A 16,262-nucleotide genomic window follows, 5' to 3' on the forward strand; every position below is an offset into this window, starting at 1 on the left:
ACAAAACAAAACAAAAAAAGAATATGCAAAACAATCTCACAAACAAGCATAAAAAATCTATATAATCAACATTCAAGCAAACAACAACAAAAGGACAGCGATAAAAACAATTTTTTGGATAGTGAAGACAGAGAAGAGAGAGGTGTGTATGAACTCGGAGCAGGGGATTGGAAATTAGATATATAAGTAGGGTGAAATTTTAACAGGGGGTAAAAAGAAAGAATAGGGAAAATCTAAAGCAGGAGAAGTGTAAGAGAAACAGGACAACAAAAGGGGAAAAGTTAGGAAGAGAGTGATGGCATAAAGGTAGAGTTGAGATAGAGTAGAATTATGCTAAAGGAAAGATGAATATAGAATGTAGAACACTAATCTCAAAGTCAAATAAAGAGAAAATAAAATGACACTTTTTTAAAGAAAGGTAAAATAGTAGTAGTAATAAATTACTACTAGTGATTGAAAATAAATATGTAATGATTAAAATGTAAAATCAAGTGAGGAAAAAAGAAAAAAATTAGTTTCTTAAGTAAAAGATGAAAAAAAATAAATATATAAATAAAAATAAAGTGTGCAGTAGTGAAGGTCATTCACTTCCTCTATTGTTCTGTTTGGCATGCCTGTTTCACAGTCAGGACAGTATTGCATTTTCCTGCGTTCCACTGCTCCTCAGTGTTGTAAGCCAGTCCTGATTTTTAAGCAGGCAGTGTGTCTTACTTTCTTGTATTCCTTTATTTGTGATTACACAAGAGTCAGTTTGTGATTCAGCCCCTGGGTGGCAGTGTTTATGGATTGACCTCCAGGTCTATAGGTCCTCTCTAGCCTGTGCTTAGATCGTGCTTTCCCTTTGGCACTCAATCCCGGTTTGTGGGAGTGGGCTGCCCCAGAGCTGATTCTCTGATGGTCACTCCCCGCTCTGATCCCCAGGTTCCAGAAAAACAACTTTCCCCTGCAGTCTCCTAGGGTGTCCCCAACTGGGTGATCCCATCCACTGGGCTCAGCAATCAGAAGCAAGGATTTAATGAGGAGAAAGCACAAGTGTGCAAACTTTGGGGCTGCGCACAAGTCTGCGCAGTCCTTTTCCCCCTCTCCCTGTGTCCAAGCAGCCGGCACACTTTTAAAATTTTTAGGCTGTCCTTCTGTGTCAGATCAAAATGGGTTGCTTTTTAGAGATCCCCTCTGTTAGCAGCTCTGAGGACCCCTTCCACATTCACGGATCATGCCAGCCCCAACAGCCATGGATTTTTCTAGGCGCAGACTTCCCCTTTTCCTCCAGCTCCCGCAGTGTGTGTGTTTCTCTCTCCTGCTGGGACCAGAGACCTCACCTTATCCCAGGCGAAATCTGACCTTTCTGTAGTGGAGTGTAGAGCTCCTCTGAATCCACGTGTTTCCGCCAATTAGGGACTGGTGCTCTGGGGTTTGCAGCTGTTCGGTGGGTGCTGCAGTTGTAGATTTTCAAGCTTCCGATAACATCTACTTTCCCCTTCAAATGGCGTGGTCTCCGCGTCCAAGCTGGTGGCTCTGGGAGGGAACCCAGTAGCAGTGGGGGCTGCCTGGTCAGGGGAGCCCTGTCCAACAGTCCCCCACCTTCTCCTGGAGTATAGCTGTCCCTTAACTCACCAACAGACACTCCCCATGTGACCCTCAGCTGTTCTTTCTATCTGCTCTGGGACAAGGCTCGGGACATGTCTGTCTATTCCGCCGCCATTTTTTTCCCCCTCACTTGTCTCTAGATATTGCTAACTGCCCCCTGAGGGAGAAAATTACCCCCAGATGAGAACCAATGATTTAAATACTCAATCAGGAGGTTGATACTTGATGTGTGTTTATAATACATAAAGTTTTTTGTTATGAACAGAAACACTCTTAACCCAGCTTAACCCAGACAAAGAAAGCAAAGTCATTAAGAGTTGAAATGTATCCCCCAAAGATAGGTTGAAGTCCTGATCCAGGAACCTGTGAGTGTGAACTTATTTAGAAACTAGAGGTCTGGTGCACAAATTCGTGCACAGGTGGGGCCCCTTGGGGTGGCTTGCGGAGATTGGGCCCCAGCTTGTGCCCCCAGCCTCGCAGCCCTTCAGCCCTTCCTGGCACACTGCCTTAGCATTGCACCATTCCCTCACCTGCTCCACCATCCTGCCTGTGCGGTGATCGATCAGGGCTGGGCTCCCCACCAGGCTCCCTCAGCACCTGGGAGCCAGGTGACAGCCGTGCCCTCCTGCCACTGCTGGTCACCATCTGAGGGCTCCCGCTTACACCCACCTTGACCTGGCGCTGCCCATTCACCTGGTTCACCATCCTGCCACGGTCCTGCTCTCATCGGGGCCCATCAGGGCCAGCAGCACCTTCACTGCCGCCCACTGCCAGCACAGTTTTGCTGCCGCCCACCATGTTCCATACCACCCCCTCGTGGTCAGAGCACATCATAGTGTGCAGTCGAACTCCCTGTCCAATGACCACCCGAGGGAACAATTTGCATATTAGGCTTTTATTATATAGGATAGGGTATTTGTAGATGTAATTAAGATGAGGTCATACTGCAGCAGGGTGGAGGACCCTTCACTCCAATAAGACTGATTCCCCTACAAACGAATGCATGCATCCTAGAGAAAGCAGCCCACTTGAGGGCTGCCGCTCAGAAGTATGACACGCCCAGGTTACTCATCCCAGGTGGTGATGGACAAGCCTGCTGAGGTCCCATGACTCAGAGCCATGATGAGCAGTTCTTGCTCCATGCCTCAGAATTGAGTCCAAATAAGAGTGTGGCAGTGGGTCCAGAAAATTCTGCAACCCCTTTCACACCCGCCAAGGTATATAGTAGTTATGTAAATAAGTAGGTAACCTATATACATTTAAAGAAATCAGCCTTATCCAAATATACAAGGACACATGATCCCAGATGGAAGTATGACCCTGTAATACTGACATATTAGCAAAGGAGCAAACGTGTGGATGTTTCAATCTACAAAGAGCTGTTCTTCTCAGGGGTTGTCTTGTGAGGCTGTGCACTTGGTTTGTTGGTTGTTCAGAGTGACTTGGGAGCCTCTCCTTCTGAAATTGCCTTTAGAAGCAGTTTATGGAATTTTTGAGACGTATGGTCATATTACTCAAATGGCATTCTACAGCTTGCTGCTCTCCTCATTTCTGGGACACAGCTCCACATGAGTTTCAATTACTTAAAAATAAAATTGACCTTCCAAGAGTGATGATTTATCATCCATGAGGAGAATAAAAAAATATGTCATTGAATGTTTCGAGAGCCCTAAGGATGTTCGTATCCTTTCACCAAATACCCACTTAGGGAGCATTACAGGTCAGTATAAGGGTGCTGGTGCAGCAGAAAAGAGTGGAAGCTGGAATTCCCCCTAAACGAGGACTCTTCAGTGACCTTTTGTACATCCATCTGATAAAATATTCCTAAGGAATTAAAATTAACCCTGTTTATGCTGTCTGGTTTTGGTGACTTACTCTTAGTGTTGTGACATTATGTACTTTGCTTCAGGTAGAATAACTAACTCCCTTGAGTATTTCCTGCACTGGCAGTTTTTTGGTAATAAAATCCTTCAGCTTCTGTATGTCTGGGAATGTCTTTATTTCTCCTTCATATTTAAAGGATAATTTTTCTGGATATATTATTCATGATTGGTAATTTCTCTCTTTTAGACATTTGAATATTGGTTCCACTCTCTTATGGCTTGTAGAGTTTCTGCTGAGAAGTCAGATGAAATTCTGATGGGTTTTCCATTGTAGGTCACTTCCTTCTTTTCCCTAGCTGCTTTGAGCATTTTTTTTTTTTTGTCATTAATTTTTGGCAGTTTTAATACCAAGTGCCTTGGAGAAGGCCTCTTTGGATTGAGGTCACTAGTTGTTCTGTTTGCTTCTTGGATTCGAGGATCTAGTTCTTCCCATAGGTTTGGGAAGTTCTCATCCACTATTTGTTTGAATAGAGTCTCCGTTCCTTGCTCTCTCTCTTTCTCTTCTGGAATGCCTATAATGCTAATATTACTTTTTCCAATATAGTCAGATAGTTCTCATAAAGTGCTTTCATTGTTCTTTATGCTCAGTTCTCTCTCTTCTTCCTTCTGCATCATCTCTAGATTCCTATATCTTGGATATCATTTATTCTTTCCTCCATCTGGTAGGCTCTGTTTTCTATGCTCAGTAGTTCACTCCCAATCTTCTTAATTGCAGGCTTTATTTACAGGATTTCTGATTGGTTCTATTTTAAAGTTTCAATCTGTTTGGTAAAGTAGTAGTTTTGTTCATTGATTTGTTTTCTGAGTGCCTTGAATTGCCTATCTGTATTTTCTCACATCTCATTGAGTATTTTCGGAACTGCAGTCTTAAAATCTCTGTCATTTATATCACATATTTTCATGAGTACTAGCTTGCTTTTTGGGGATTTTTCATTTTCTTTCTGATCAACTTTGCTACCATGGTTATTCATGGTATTTGCTGTTCTCCGTTGTCTAGGCATTTATATCTATTAATAAAAAGGTCTTTCTACTATTTTCCAGTAGATCATGCTGAATTGCCAATTTTTTTTCCCTTTCTGGTTTCCCAGTCTTGACTTACTTGGCTTCTGTGAGACAATACAGCTGAGTTGCTTGTGGGTAGGGTTTGTTTTGTCTTCACCGTATCGTGACCCCTGATCTCTGTGGGGTTCCACCCCAACATCCTTCCTGGGGATCAGTCACAGAAGGAAACAGTGGTTCTACTGCAATAGCTCTTGGTTTACAGATAATATGCTCTTCAGCTCAACTCGAAGGGCAATAGGAGGCAAGTTTTGGGAGTCCAAGCAGTGTTAGGGCTCTGTGGTCCTGTTTCTTTGTTTGAAACACTACTGCCCAGCCTGACATTGGAGAGCCGCATGGCAGAACCCCGTGAGGGGTCTACTGGCTCAGGCATTGTTTGCTCTGATCATCATTAGTCCTACAGGGCTGCCCCCACATCTCTCTCTTTCCTCAGCTGAAGGAAGCACCTGCTACCACCAGCTTCCTTCCCTCTCCAGGCCAAACCTCGAGCTCATGGCTGCAGGGCTGCACTTGTGGGCCATCTGTACTTTCCTCCCTTCTCATCTTCCCATTTATTCCCGGTTGCCCATCTTTAGATGTTTCAATGTGCAGTTCTCTCAGGCATGCTCTGTTTTGAGCAGGGAATTCTTTGTTGAATTATAGTTGATAAACTTGTTTTAATGTCAGGGGGAAAAGCCAAGGGGATCTCTCATGCTGCCATTCCTCTGACATCACTTCCCTTGATTTTTTAGAAAGAGTAGAAGGGAGAGAAAGGGGGAGGGAGAGAGAGAGAAACATCCACATGAGAGAGACATATCAATGGGTTGTCTCCTGTTCGCACCCTGACCGGGGTCTGGAATCAAACCCATGACCGTTGGTTCTGAGTGCCAAGGCTCTAACCACTGAGAAAACCAACCAGGGCCCTTTTATTTATTTATTTATTTTTATTGCAGCAATCTGTCAGACTCTGAGACTTTTAGAAACTATTTTCAAAATTAGGCATTAGTTTTTATGAGGATCTGCACCAACAAAGGCAATAAACTCCTTCAAGAAACCTGAGATATCTTCCCATTGGGGGATGGGCTGTATTTGTGAGCAGCCTGCACAACTGCATTTTTCAAGTTTAGCATTCTTATGCCAAGGGCATGACAAATAATATATATTTTTTTAATCATTAGCAATAGCCACAGGCAAATTAAAACGCAACCAAAATACTGCATTTCAGAAGAGAGTACATGTTAAATGGCTTATTCCTCACAAACAGCTCGTCATTGACACCGGTAATCAGGCACATCCCTAATCACAGGGAATGTGAGAAGTGAGAGGCCTGTAATGAGAAAGAAGAATCAGCCAAACCTGGCATCCAGCTTCTGGTGCTGCCCTACAGGCTGCCACGTGCTTGAGGGTAATTTCTACTTAAGGACTGACTGGAAGAACAGCACTCCTGACCCACATTTTAGGAACTCCTCGCCTGCATTTAAAGCTCAGCACAAATGTCTGGCCTACCCTGCCTTGGTTTGTTTCTCTTTGTCCTCATCCTCCCACCTCCGGACCATGTATCACATCAGACCCGGCCTGGTTCCCAGCCGGAGCCTGCACACAGTGTGTACACCTGCTGCCGCCTGGAGTGCCCTCCCTCTCTCAGCCATACAAACCCTGCTCTTCTTCAGGCCCCAGCCTGAAGTTTTCACTTGTCAAGCCTTCCCTGGTGCCCCAGCTAGAATCCACCACTCCCTCTGCTCCGCTTCCTCTGTCACATAATCAGGCAAAAATTTTCCGCAAGGACCAGAAACCCAACTCAGACTAACTTGTGCAAAAAAGGGAAAATGACTTGTCTGGAAGCCAAATTGTGGGAAAAGCAGGGATGCTGGAAAGCAGAGATTTGACTAAGGTCGTAGTTTTCCCGGTTTATCTCAGAGGGTTGTCAGCCTCATGTCCCAAACTCCGTGTGGTGATAGAGCACGTGGTGGCTGCGCTTCGGCTCTAGTCCACAGCATCACACGCAGGAGGGAGGGTGCTGCCCTCCCAGCAGCAGCTTCACAAGTCCCAGGAAGGCCCTGGGGCCCACCCAGTGGTGGTCTGGTGGCCGAGAGCAGGAGGCACTCAGATTGGGTGGGGCTAGGGCCCGGAGATCAGTGTTTGGCAGCTCCCCTCCAGCCACATGATGTGGCAGGGGCAGGAGGAGGGTCATGCCTTTGCAGAATCAGTGAGGTGTGGTGGGAAAACAGAACACTGGCAGCCAAAAACAGGACAGGTCTGCTGCTAAGAATAGATCACATTGGACTTATTCGGATACACACTGAACCTCTGCTTTCCATAGGGATTGAGAACTCGTTAAGGGCAAACTGGTCTTCCTGCCACTCCAGAGCAGGACTCTGCCAAGCCTAGGCCCAGGAGACTCCAATAATGTTTGATGAGTTGAATGCTCATTAATGGGAGTATTTTGCACTGATGATGTCATGTGAGTCATTCATGAAGTTTGTAAGATCTAGGATCTTTGCACATTCTCACTAAACTGTGGAGGTTACCAGGATGCTGACAGTGAAAATGTACCTCAAGGTCCTCTTTCCCCCAGAGCAGACTTAATCTATCCTCAATTCTCAATTATGTTAAAGGAATAAAGCAAAGATTTCTTGTCACCTAGCTGCTACCTTGTCAAATTTTTGTCTATTAAAGAATAAATTATCTGACAGTGCTATTATTTTGGATTAGTAAGGTCATTATAATGTTTACAAAAACCCCTTTTTAGATTTTAACTTGCCAGACTTCAATATTGCTATTTTATATAAGTGGTTGGCCTTTTTTTTTTTTTTTGATGCCTATGGAAATATTAGAGAAAGTAGTTAACAATATTCCAATAAACTTTTAACTCAAAAAAGAAGTGTTTATTTTAGACATATTTTCCCAAGCTCTCCAGAACAAAAAGTTATTCACATGAATACAGGGGTGTTTTTTTGAAAAACATATAAATAGTTTGCCCTGCCGGGCACCAGGAGATGCTAGACATGGCGCGTACTTAGGGACTAGGGAGTGTGGGAAAGAGGTGGCTTGGAAGCAGAGGGCCCTCCCCGAGGCTCCAACGATAACTGGGTGTTGTCCTCGGTCTCACTCCCTGCTCTGCCCATATCCTGCCCTACAGACCCCATCTGCTGAATTTCATCAGGCTGTCTCCTCATCTTTATTCCCACTGCCAGCACCCTAGTCTAGGCCTGCATTATCTCTTCCTAGACCAGGGATTGGCACATGTTTTCTGTAAAGGGCCAAATTAAATATTTCAGGCTTTGTAGACATATAGTCTCTGTTCCAGCTACTCAGTGCTGCCATGGTAACAGCAGCCATGGACTACATGTCAGTGACTCACTGGCTGTGTTCCAACAAACCCCAGGCTGAGGCCTGGGTTTGGCCAAAGTATCTTTTAACCACTTCATCCAAAGGCCAGTGTCTGGTACCTAAGAAACATTTAATAAAAGTTTGTTGAAAGAATGAATGAGTCCCCTAGTCCAGGCAGGCGTACCTATGATGTCATGCTATGACTGAACAGCCAAATATTATTTTCAATTTCTTTGACGTAAGATAAAAGACTTAGAGTTCTTTTTGGATTTATTAAAAATTAGAAATCCATTCCCTGTCTAACAACACAATCTACATGTTCATTTATTGTTCTATGTATACTTGCTTTGGAAACATAGACTCCGGCAGCTCTTAGTGTAAGCATTTTAAAACCATTGCTCTTGGTGGCAAGTTTGATGCAGGCTGAAACAAGAGGTGTTTTGTTTTTCTGACATAGGTGAATGATGAAAAGATCTGCTAGCTGGCAGAAAGAACATCTCGTTGTTAAACTTTGTGTTGGTCAGACAAGTTTTGCATATCTTTAGAATTAATCATACTTGGAAAAAATTCCTCACCTTGTTCCTCAAAGGCTTTGCTTCAGCTGTCCATTTTTAGGAAGAAGGGTTGCCATGGGTCACATTACTTCCCTCTGCCCCAACATAACTCCAAGCTGGGGTGGGGGTGCCCCTGGGGACTGGCATGAAGCCATTGTGTCCTATGCTGAGTGGGTACAGCCAGGACCAGATGAACTTCTGTGTCAGAATAAGATTTAGGTAAATTATCTCCCAGCCCTATTAGCAAACTCTTCCAAGGCATTGTGCTTTTGAGAAACTTTCAGAGGATTATGGAGCCAAAATACCACCCAAACAGTCACAGCAGGTTTGGGGCAGGAACCCTGTGCACTCCCGGGAGTCAGTGAGATGCTGGGACAAGCTTCCACCAGCTCAGGAGAGACCACTGTGCACCCCTCTGCCCAGTGCCTCACAGTGGAGCACGAAATCAGGGTGGTGGGAGTATTTGCACAGTGGATATGGGTGAGCAGTACAAATCAGGCCTTTGTCCCTGGGAAGGCCTATTGTTTAACCCTTTTCAGTGCAGCACTAACTCCCTTGTAAAGTCAATTTTTCTCATCCTCCTGAACTGGGATGTATTACAAGACAGAGCAACTGACCAACCAGTGCATTATTTCTAACACTGTGAGATTCAGAAAGATCAATATTACTTGATTCCTGCCTTCAAGGAGCTTGTCTGAGAGACAAAGCATGGACATATGAAAAGTAAATAATCAAAGAGACTTTGTGTAAGTTTCTTAACCTCTCTGCACCTCAGTTTTCTCATCTATAAAATGGCCATAAAATACTTGCAGAAGAGACGAAGATTAACTTAAATAATGTATATAAAGCATGTAGCATGTAGCAAGGGAGATAGTATGTACTTAATAAAACTGGCTATTATTACTTTTATTATTATTCATTAACTGGAGAAGAAAGAGGCTGGAGATGAGAAGAGTAACAGGAAGTTAAGATTTGAGGCAACCAAGCCTGTGGCAGTAGTTTCAATCTGGAGACCACAAAACAGTTAAAGGGTCAGCGTCAGATATCTCGTCTACCATCAACGCCCAAGTAGTATAAGAACCTGAACAAGGGGAGGCCCGGTTCTGCTCTTGGCTCTCCCAGCACTTTTGCCTGTGGCTTCAGGCTTCACTCAGAGCCTCATCTATCACAGGACTCAAAATAGTGTCAGGAGAGAAATAGCTGCTACCAAAACCTATTCAGCTTGCCCCACACCGAGGTCTCAGGAACCTCCACAGCGTAGGTTTGTGCAAAGGAAAGAGGCAACAATACGTGGAGGAAGAATGAATTGGTGTCTGAGAGAGCAGGAAAGAGTCATGTGCCTGCTGGGAGGGTTCTGAGCTGCTGCCCCTCCACTGGGTTTTGAGGGGAAGCTCCCACTATGGTAAGTGGGTCAACATGGACATTTTGAGTAACCACAAGGGAGATAAGAGCTAAGCTCTTGTTTCCTTTCAGAAAGTAAAAAATATTACTTAATGTGTGGTTTTGGGTGATGATTTTAATGATTTAATTAAACTTTATACCTCCCTCACCATTGGAATTTCAAATATATAAAGAAAAAATGTTTTGATTTTTTACACAGTAGTATTTAGAGATGTATCTGTTTATATGCTCAAAATAGGTGGTGGATGGGCAGGTTGCTAACAAGGGGCTTCTTTCAGACAGTACCACCTGTGGTTACCACTGGATGTGGGTTATTGTAGCAGTCAGTATTTTTCTAAGCAACAGTAATCAGTTTTGCCAGTTTAAGCAAAATGGGAATTGATTACAAAGTTATTAACAAGCTCAGAACTCTCTTGGAAGGATGGAGACCCAGGCTTGGAAGGAACTCCTTCCCCCACTCAATCCAAATAACACTACAGCAGGTTCACTCCTGACGCCGGGCACACAGGGCCCAAGCGCTGCTGCCTCCTTCACCAGCATGGATTCTGCAACGTCTCTATTCACGCCACTGGCTTTGACTCGAGGTTTGCCAGGGGTGCGTGCCACCGGTGGAGCCCAGGCGACAGACCCATTCTGAACTGTGCAGGAAGCTGGGAAAGTGAGAAATTGGCATAATCAGTTCTTGTGCTGAGAGATGAGCCCTGCCATATAAGGCGGGGGATGACAAAAACAATAGGAGAGGGTTCAGAGCAATAAGAATACTTTTGGCCACAGTAGTAGCGCATATCCAACTAAAGATGGTTTAAACTAGGACTTATTTTCTCAAACCAGGAGAAGTCCAGAACTAAGTGGTGTCAAATTTGGTAAATGCAGCCACAAGAATGCTAATAAAGCCAAGTGCTTTCCATCCTTCCGCTCCACCATCCACAGAGCCCTGGTTTTCATCTTTAGGCTTAGCTCCTTGTGGTTATGAGATGATGGCCACAATCCTAAACATCACATCTTCACACAAGCAAGTCCCAAGAATAACAAGTGGTGTTTCTCTCTGCATATCTCTTTATCAGGGAGAAAAACTTTGGTGAGAAGTTATATAGGAAGATCTCCTGGTGTCTCATTGGCCAAGATTGGGACATATACTCATGTCCTTGCTGCAGAGGAGACTGGGAACCCGAGTTCCTGACATTTTCAGCCTCCACAGTGCAATGTAGATTCTACCAAGAAAAAGGAAGACAGGGGAACAGCCACTGGGTAGACAACCAGCCAGGCCTGCCATTGCCACCACCCTTAGGAAAGTTGGAGAGCTACCAGGCTGATCCTAAGCAGTGGGATTGCCATTGGCTTTCACCCAGCATGAAGACGCCCGTCTTTCAGCATCACCTGCCTGGTGGCTCTGTTGGGAAGGATTCCGAAGTTCTGTCTGGGCTCAGCAGGAAAGAATGATATCAGCAATTGGTGATGTCTGCCACGGGAATGGGAGCAGGAAGTGCCAGCACATGGGCCACAGCCTGCCATACCTCGTCTGGAAAGGGACCAGCCTGTTTTACTAACTCTCTTCATTTCTTTGCAAAGGATTTCAATCTGCTTTTGAAAAGATGGGCACACCAACATCGTTTCAGTGGGGACAGCGGTGAGCTTGTGTGGTCTCTCTCTCTCTCTCTCTCTCACACACACACACACACACACACACACACACACACACACACACACACTCCACACCCTCCACTCTGGTTGCTCTCTCCTGATGTCCAGGCTGTTTCGTCGCCACATGGTTCCAACTGAAATGATCAGAATGAATCCTTGGCCTGGGAATACGTCCTTGGTGGTACCAGGTCTGGCTGGGGGAGATCAATTGTATTGTGGTAGCACCTAACGTTTTCTTCCTTAAATGTTTATTTCACTTGTGGTGGCTACTTTGAGGGAATTTGGTGTAAATTTTGCTCCTGATATCCAGGGATACTTGGTTCAAATCTCTGTATTCCAGGGTAAGAAATAGCTAACTCGTTTGGCCTTTCTTAGTGCATAACTGCAAAGAAAACATTAACAATAAACACTACTCCAACCACAACTGGTATCATTGCTAATGATAAGTAACACAACAGAGTAAACTTTACAGTTTACAAAACACCTTCCACACATGTTATTGCTTTAAGTTTCAAGAGTGGCAACAGTCTTGTGACTCAGTCAGTGTGGTAATAACAGTAGCTAAGTTTTATTAAGTTCTTACAACCTTCTAATCACTGTGCCAAATATTTCCCTGCATATAGTCTTTCATTTATTTAATACTTGCCACAATATTCTGAGGAGGTACTATTGCGTTTCCTGTTTGTCAGATGAGGACATTGAAGCCCACAGAGTTTAACTTCCCCAAGGTCCCATAACTTGTAAGTGGTAGACCCTGAATTCAAACTGTGCGATTTAAACTTTTACTCTTCCTTTTCTAGTGCTTTTTAAAAAACATATGTTTTTACTGATTCTTAGAGAGAGAGGAGGGGAGAAGGAGGAAAGAAACATTGATAAGCTGCCTCCTGCACGCCCCCTACTGGAAATCAAGCCCACAACCCCGTCGTCATGTGCCCTGACCGGGCATTGGACCGGCGACCGCTCCGTGAACAATGCTCAACCAACTGAGCCACACTTTCCAGGGCTCTAGTGCTCTTTATTATTACTATTTTTTATTTTACCATCACTGTTATTCCCATTTGGGGGCTGAGAAAACTGTTGTCTATGATGATTGGGAGTGGTTCATCCAAGGCCACCCAGCTGGTAGAGGGTAGACCCACCCAAGGCTTCTTAATCCATCACCCCAAAGGCTGAAGACAGATGATTGCTGTTACTAAGGGTAGAGTTTTAGCTTTTAGAAAAGTTATAGATTGGGATATCATACAATTGTGCAATTGCCTAATTCATCAGATGTTATCCAAACAGAATTCCAGGTAGCACAGGTGAAAGGCAGGGCCACCTTAATTAGAAACTTCATCAATTACTTAACATCTCTGAGCCTCTGGCTCTCTATTTGGGAAATACAAACTATTTTATAGAATTTTGGGGAGGATTAAATGAGATAATGTTAGGAACTACCTACATAACACCTGACACTTAAATATGTCGACCATCCTTTGTCATCTTCACTTGCCTGTCTTCTTTTTCCTGTTTCTAAAAGGAATGTACTTCCTATATTGTAATCAGGGAAACTTTAGGAAGAAGGTGTGCCCTGGTTATGGGTTTTTCCACAGGCAGTGACCAGAAGCCTTGGCGCTTACACTGTTGTGTACCAAATGCATCCATAAGGGCTCTGGCCTTGCAAAACAAAGATGGATTGTATTAGATGCCCAAGTCTTCTTTCAGATAGTAGATATCAGGTCTGAGCCAACAATGTCCTCTGTGTTTGGAAGCAAGATGGCTTCTTTATTTAAAAATATATCTTTATTGTTGAAAGTATACAGGTGTCCCCTTTGTTTTTGTTTTGTGCAAGATGGCTTCTTAAGTGTCAGAGGATCTCAAACCCAGGACTTTGCGTGGTGGGCAAAGGCAAAAAGTCTAAGTGTCCACCAGTGGTTAACAGGTAGTCAATATTTATTCATTTACTCTCTTGAAAGTGCATCCTGAAACTTTCAAATGACAGCTACAATTTAGTCATGCCTTATGCCAAACTGCTGGTGACTTAGAAAAGTGCCCCTTATAGTCACCTGCAAATCGCCGTGTGGGCCCTCCACTGAGTGAGTTAGATGCTAAAGTAATTCCCGCCTAGACACTAAGGGTCCTCATAGCCTGGTACACAGTAGGTGTCCAGTAAATGCTGACGTTGGATGTTGTAGACATCACAAGATAGATGGTCTCAACTTCCTCAAAATGAAGACAATGTGGGAAGGCGATTCCCAGGTCTTAAGACACCACATTTGCAAAAATAGGTGCTGCTTCCTCTGGGTTTTTGGCAGAAATGCCCCTTCCCCGCCAAGTGATTCAGCATACCGTAAAAAGGAAAACTGGATAAAGGAAGTGAGCTTCTTGGATGACATCAGTGCCGGCCACCCACAGCCAGGGAAGGGACTGTCCGCGGGTTCCAGGGCCAGCCACAGCCACGATGACAACAATGCCACTTCAGCTTCACACCCACAGTCTCCTGTCCTGGGGTCAAGAAGGAAGTGGCACCAGAAGTCAAAAAATCTATTTTAGGTTTTCTTTTTTGACTGTACAAGATGATAGCATGAAACAAAATTTCCCTCCAGTCTACAACAGCCTTAGGTAATTAGTAATAATTTCATTTCAAAATTCTATAGACTTCACATAAAGCTGAGACAGGCATGTTTTTTTGTTTGTTTGTTTGTTTTCAAATGACTTAGATTTAATATCAGAAGCAAACTAAATGGAAAGCTTACAATAGTGAAGAATTACATGTCAGTGCCTTTTGCAAATTGAACTGAGACAGAAAGGGACTGGGGCTGCCCTTCAACCCGATCCTTTCCAAACAAAGACATCCACTGTGTCCCTGGACATCTGGCTCAGGCAAGGGGGAAACTGTTGGCTCCGTGTGTTGAGGTCACCTTGCCCACCACTCACTCCTGGCCAGCATCAGGAGCCCCGCATTGCTGCCTGTGGTCATCACCCTTCTTTTTGTGGCCTGAGGTAATGTCCTTAATCTGCAGCAGCAGAACTGCCGTCTCCATTGCTTTCTTATATGTTTGCAGTTTTACAGCCAATGGCTCCCAGATGCCCAGTTCTTTCATGTCCACCAAAGTACCTGTTTCACCTTTTACACCTCAGGTCTCACAGTTCTCCTGGGTATGCTTGGCCCGAAGGGAGGTAAGGAGATGAATGGTGCTGGCTCCACAGTTCTGGATAAGGGTACGAGGGTGACCTCCAGGGCCTGGGCAACAGCCCTGTATGGTCATTGCTCCATTCTAGTCATGGCCTTGGATTTTTCTGTCAAGGTATGGGCCACAGCCATCTCCCGGAGGAGAATGGCACAGGTCTTGGGGTCTTTACACTCAGTGATAAATGTAAAGTACTAATCTCCAATTTTCTTGACTTCCAACAGGCCTGCTCCTGTTCCAACATCATCTTCTCTCAGTTCCTCTGGTCGACTGACTATCCAGGCCCCATAGGCTCTAGTGATGCGATTATTGTCTGACTTCCAGACTATGAGGGTGGCTGTGATATTGGCCCGGGTAAGGGAGTGCTGAGCTAAATCTGAGATGCCCTTTTCAGTGATGACCACATTGGGCTTCATATGGATAATGTCCTCACAGAACTGCTGGATGTATTCTTCTTCGATTTGGAGGATTCGGGTGAAGTCTTCCTCTCGTATGATCTCAATATCAGTCTGACTTTCTCCTTTCTTGTATTCCAGAGAAGAATCCAGCAGCACAATGTGAGGGTTCTTGATATAACGCCACATTCGTGAATGGGTCACATCTTTGTTAATCACGACTCCACATAAAACACACTAGTCTTCAATAATACCCCCAGGCATCTTTCCCACCTTTGCATATTTCTTGATATCAATCTCCTTCTGGCCATCCTCCTCAAACTGTACAGTTTTGACAGCATCCAGGGCAATGCTGCAAGCCAAAAAGGACCACCAACTGATTGCTTTGGTAGTTATGGAGCTGTTGATACTGTTCAGTCTCATATCTCTGTTATTGGTGCCGACAGGAGTACTGATTTACTTTAGGTTGTTGATCATATCGTCCAATGCCTTTCGATAAACACTGGTCACCAACCACCGTTGGATACATCTGCTGCTCTAGGAAGTGCTCAGCCACAGAGAGCATCTCCCCCGCAAGAATAATTACTGATGTGATCCCATTCCAATCTCTTCATCTTGTCCGGCTAATTTCAATCATGGACTTGGCTGCTGGATGCTGAACTTGGATCTCTCAAAGAACGGCATTGCCACCATAAGTCATCACAATGACTCCCGTTGAGTCCAAAAACATCTTCATTATAGACTTGGGTCCCAAACATGTTTGGATGATATCTGCAATAGTCTTGGAGGCATTGATGTTTCCAGATTGAACTTTTCTTCCAGATTCATGCTTTATGTTCTGACTGAGCATGAGCACAGGATGGTGGCCCATCATGGCGGTACGATGCAGAGCCCGGTACGCAGAGCCTGGTACCCAGAGCGGAGGCAGCAGGCAGCAGCTTCTGGAAAGGGAACCTCCAGGCATGTTTAATAGCAGTTTGTAGGGCAGATGAAAGCAACCATTTACAAAAGACCTACTGTATGCCAAGCATAATGCAAAATGATTTTGCAGTTATTTTCCTTACCCTCACAATATTAAAATTTAGGGATGTTACATAAGGCATGTAAATTTGTAAAAGTAACAGACTTGAGATTCAAATCTAGATTTAAAATAAAATATTAGTTTTAGATAAGAAATATTCAAATGAGTTAGGAAGAAAGGTAAAATGAAATGCTGAATGGATTAGCACATTTGCATTGTTTGTATAATCTATATGTATAAAA

The 16,262-nt window shown here is 44.3% G+C and overlaps 1 pseudogene across 1 annotated transcript; it reads right to left on the bottom strand.

The window, feature by feature from the left end:
* Window positions 1-14,346: 14,346 nt before the first annotated feature.
* Window positions 14,347-15,873, bottom strand: LOC308242532 (T-complex protein 1 subunit gamma-like; annotated as a pseudogene). Its single transcript has 2 exons — window positions 15,781-15,873; window positions 14,347-15,666 (listed from the first exon to the last, which is right to left on the bottom strand). The product of its transcript is annotated as a T-complex protein 1 subunit gamma-like (transcript).
* Between the last annotated feature and the right edge of the window lie 389 nt (window positions 15,874-16,262).

Source organism: Plecotus auritus (assembly GCF_963455305.1).
Source record: "Plecotus auritus genome assembly, chromosome: 2".
Classification (NCBI taxonomy): Eukaryota; Metazoa; Chordata; class Mammalia; order Chiroptera; family Vespertilionidae; genus Plecotus; species Plecotus auritus.